The sequence below is a fragment of the Nycticebus coucang genome, chromosome 23, assembly GCF_027406575.1.
Source record: "Nycticebus coucang isolate mNycCou1 chromosome 23, mNycCou1.pri, whole genome shotgun sequence".
NCBI classification, from domain to species: domain Eukaryota; kingdom Metazoa; phylum Chordata; class Mammalia; order Primates; family Lorisidae; genus Nycticebus; species Nycticebus coucang.
The window spans coordinates 33,853,287-33,858,476 of NC_069802.1; the positions used below are offsets into that span (position 1 = coordinate 33,853,287).

Below are 5,190 nucleotides of genomic sequence, written 5' to 3' on the forward strand. Positions count from 1 at the left end.
TAGAAACTTGTATTCTGCTCATCTTGGAAGACACATCAGTCGTATCACAGTGGTAAAAGCGTAGGCTCAGAAGTTAGACATTTTGGTTTCAAATAACCGTTCCAACAATTACTTAGCTGTGTGACCCTGGAAAAGCCACTTAATCTTTCGATTCCAAACTTGAAATAATAACAATGATACCTATATTAGGATTATATGGAATTATGGTGAGAGTAGAAAGAAATAATTTACTTAAGCATTTAATGCCTAGACATGGTAAGTTACAAGTGTTACCCTTTACAGGCTATGTCTGCCCTTGACTCTGGTCTCTCACTCTTTTTTTTTTTTTTTTTTTTTGTTTGGGATTCATTGAGGGTACAAAGAATTAGGTTACACTGATGGCATTTTTAGATAAAGTGCCTCTTATAATTGTGTCCCACCCTCCCTCTTCCCCTCTCCCCACTCCCACATTCCCCTACCTCCCACCTTGTATTAGACCATCTATTGACTTCATATTAAAATTGAGTATACTGGATTCTTGCTTTTTCATTTTGGAAAATTCTTTACTAAGAAGAAGGTGTTCCACCTCCATCCAGGTTAACAGAAAAATATAAAGTCTCCATCTTTTTTAATGGCTGAATAGTATACCATGGTGTACGTATACCACACGTTATTAATCCATTCCTGAGTTGGTGGGCATTTAGGCCGTTTCCACATTTTGATGATTGTAAATTGAGCTGTGATAAATAGTCTAGTGCAAATGTCCTTAAGATAAAATAATTTTTTTCCGATTCTTTTGTGGTTCATAAGCGTGATGATTGGGTTTTCATGTGCATGCGTGAGATTTGACTCCCACAAATCTTTTATTTATTTATTTATTTTTTTATTAAATCATACCTGTGTACATTAGTATAATCATGGGGCACCATACACTTGGTTCGTAGACCGTTTGACACATTTTCATCACACTAGTTAACATAGCTTTCGTGGCATTTTCTTAGCTATTTTGCTAAGACCTTTACATTCCACATTTACTAGGATTCACATATACCCTTGTAAGATGCACCGCAAGTGTAATCCCATTAATCCCCCTCCCTCCACCTACCTCCCCCCTCCCTCCCCTCCCTTTCCCCCTTCTCCCTATTCTTAGGTTGTAACTGGGTTATAGCTTTCATGTGGAGGTCCTACATTAGTTTCATAATAAGGGTGAGTACATTGGGTACTTTTTCTTCCATTCTTGAGACATTTTACTAAGAAGAATATGTTCCAGCTCCATCCATGTAAACATGAAAGAGGTAAAGTCTCCATCTTTTTTTAAGGCTGCATAATATTCCATGGTGTACATATACCACAATTTATTAATCCATTTGTGGATCGATGGGCACTTGGGCTTTTTCCATGACTTAGCAATTATGAATAGTGCTGCAATAAATATTCTGATACAAATATCTTTGTTATGATGTGATTTTTGGTCTTCTGGGTATATGCCCAGTAGAGGGATTACAGGATTGAATGGCAGATCTATTTTTAGATCTCTAAGTGTTCCCCATCTCTCTTTCCAAAAGGAATGTATTAATTTGCATTCCCACCAGCAGTGCAAAAGTGTTCCCTTTTCTCCACATCCGCGCCAACATCTCTGGTCTTGGGATTTTGTGACATAGGCTAGTCTCACTGAAGTTAGATGGTATCTCAAAGTAGTTTTGATTTACATTTCTCTGATGATTAAAGATGATGAGCATTTTTTCATATGTCTGAAGGCCGCACACCTGTCTTCTTCAGAGAAGTTTCTCTTCAAGTCCCTTGCCCAGCCTGCGATGGGATCCCTTGTTCTTTTCTTGCTAATGCGTTTGAGTTCTCTGTGGATTCTGGTTATTAAACCTTTGTCGGAGACATAACCTGCAAATATCTTTTCCCATTCTGAGGACTGTTTGCTTGCTTTACTTACTGTGTTCTTGGCTGTGCAGAAGCTTTTTAGTTTGATCAAGTCCCAATAGTGTATTTTTGAAGCAGCTTCAATTGCCCGGGGGGTCCTTCTCATGAAAAACTCGCCCAACCCAATTTCTTCAAGGGTTTTCCCTGCACTCTCTTCTAGTATTTTTATAGTTTCATGTCTTAGGTTTAAATCTTTAATCCAGTGAGAGTCTATCTTGGTTAATGGTGAGAGGTGTGGGTCCAGTTTCAGTCTTCTACAGGTTGCCAGCCAGTTCACCCAGCACCATTTGTTAAATAGGGAATCTTTTCCCCATTGAATGTTTTTAATTGGCTTGTCAAAGATTTAATAACGGTAATTAGCTGGATTCATCTCTTGGTTCTCTATTCTGTTCCAGACATCTACTTCTCTGTTTTTGTGCCAGTACCATGCTGTTTTGATCACTATCGATTTGTAGTATAGTCTGAGGTCTGGTAGCATGATTCCTCCTGCTTTGTTTTTATTTTTGAGTAATGTCTTGGCTATTTGAGGTTTTTTCTGATTCCATATAAAATGAAGTATTGTTTTTTCAAGATCTTTAAAGTATGACAGTGGAGCTTTAATGGGGATTGCATTGAAATTATATATTGCTTTGGGTAGTATGGACATTTTAACAATGTTGATTCTTCCCAACCATGAGCATGGTATATTTTTCCATTTGTTAACATTCTCAGCTATCTCTTTTCTTAGAGTTTCATAGTTCTCTTTATATAGATCTTCCACATCCTTTGTTAGATAAACTCCCAAGTATTTCATCTTCTTTGGCACTACTGTGAATGGGATAGAGTCCTTAATTGTTTTTTCAACTTGACTACAGTTGGTATATACAAAGGCTACTGATTTATGAATGTTGATTTTGTAACCTGAGACGCTGGTGTATTCCTTGATCACTTCTAAGAGTTTTGTAGTAGAGTCCCTAGTATTTTCCAGATGTACAATCATATCATCTGCGAAGAGCGAAAGTTTGATCTCTTCTGACCCTATGTGGATACCCTTGATCGCCTTTTCTTTCCTAATTGCGGTGGCTAAAACTTCCATTACAATGTTAAAGAGCAATGGAGACAATGGGCAGCCTTGTCTGGTTCCAGATCTGAGTGGAAATGATTCCAATTTAACTCCATTCAATATGATATTGGCTGTGGGTTTCCTATAGATGGCCTCTATCAGTTTAAGAAATGTCCCTTCTATCCCAATTTTCTTAAGTGTTCTGATCATGAAGGGATGTTGGATGTTATCAAAAGCTTTTTCTGCACGATTGAGAGAATCATATGGTCTTTGTTTTTCAATTTGTTTATGTGCTGAATTACATTTATAGATTTACGTATATCGAACCAGCCTTGAGACCCTGGGATACAACCGACTTGGTCATGATGTATGATTTGTTTGATATGTTGCTGGATTCTGTTTGTTAGAATCTTGTTGAATATTTTTGCATCTATATTCATTAGTGATATTGGTCTATAATTTTCTTTTCTTGTTGGGTCTTTTCCTGGTTTGGGGATCAGGGTGATGTTTGCTTCATAGAACGTGTTGGGTAGTCTTCCTTCTTTTTCTACCTTTTGGAACAGGTTGAGTAATATAGGTACTAATTCCTCTTCAAAGGTTTGGTAGAATTCTGACGTAAAACCGTCTGGTCCCAGGCTTTTCTTTTTGGGGAGATTTTGTATGGTTGATGTTATTTCCGAACTTGATATGGCCTGTTCAACATTTCCACTTGATTTTGGTTAAGTCTTGGAAGGTGACGTGCTTCTATGTAATGGTCAATTTCCTTCAGATTTTCGTATTTCTGAAAGTAAAGTTTCTTGTAATATTCATTAAGGATTTTTTGGATTTCTGAGGAGTCTGTTGTTATTTTGTCTTTATTATTTCTGATTGATGAGATTAGAGATTTTACTCTTTTTTTCCTGATTAGGTTGGCCAAAGGTTTATCTATTTTGTTGACCTTTTCAATAAAACAGCTTTTTGATTTATTGATCTGTTGTATTATTCTTTTGTTTTCAATTTCATTTAGTTCTGCTCTGATTTTGCTTATTTCTTTTCTTCTACTGGATTTGGGGTTGGAGTGTTCTTCCATTTCCAGTCTCTTGAGATGTCCCATGAAGTTGCTTACTTCCTCTCTTTCCGTTCTGCTGAGGAAGGCTTGCAGTGCTATAAATTTCCCTCTTGGAACTGCCTTTGCCGTGTCCCAGAGGTTCTGGTAGTTCGTGTCTTCATTGTCGTTTTGTTCCAAAAATTTGGCAATTTCCTTCTTGATCTCATCTCTGACCCAGCTATCATTCAGCATAAGGTTATTTAACTTCCATGTTTTTGTATGAGTATGCAGATTCCTGTTGTTACTCATCTCAAGTTTTATTCCATGATGGTCCGAAAAGATGCATGGAATAATTTCTATTCCTTTAAATTTACTGAGGTTAGACTTGTGACCTAAGATGTGATTGATTTTGGAGTAAGTTCTGTGGGCTGATGAGAAGTATGTGTATTCAGTTTTGTTGGGATGAAATGTTCTGTCGATGTCTGCTAAATCTAAATGCTGGATGGTTAGATTTAAATCTAGAATTTCTTTACTCAGCTTTTTGTTGGAGGATTGATCCATCACTGCCAAAGGAGTGTTAAAATCTCCGACTATTATAGAGTTGGAGGAAATCAAGTTGCTCATGTCTGTTAGAGTTTCTCTTATAAATTGAGGTGCATTCTGGTTGGGTGCATAGATATTAATAATTGAAATCTCATCATATTGAGTCTTACCCTTAACAAATATGAAGTGACCATTTTTGTCCTTCCTTACTTTTGTTGGTTTAAAGCCTATTGTATCTGCAAATAAAATTGCAACACCTGCTTTTTTCTGGTTACCATTTGCCTGAAATATGGATGACCATCCTTTCACCCTGAGTCTGTATTTGTCTTTTAAGTTAAGATGTGACTCTTGTATGCAACAAATGTCTGGCCTGAGTTTTTGTATCCAGTCAGCTAATCTATGTCTCTTTAGAGGGCAGTTTAAGCCATTCACATTACTGGAGAGTATTGATAAGTTTGGTGAAATTTTGAGTATTGAGTTTTTGAAAATTCTAGTGGGCATTTTTAATCCTTTTGCCATTGTGGAAGTTGGAGTTTGATCAGAAGTTTCTGAGTGAGTTTACTTTTGTAGTAGAGGATTGGGTTGGTTATTATGGAGGATAGGTGTGAGAATATCCTGAAGAGCTTGTTTGGTTATGGCAAATTTCTTTAGCATGTGAATGTCATTA

At 36.9% G+C, this 5,190-nt stretch overlaps 1 pseudogene; it reads left to right on the forward strand.

The window, feature by feature from the left end:
• Positions 1-769: 769 nt before the first annotated feature.
• Positions 770-847, forward strand: LOC128576163 (uncharacterized; annotated as a pseudogene).
• Positions 848-5,190: the final 4,343 nt, after the last annotated feature.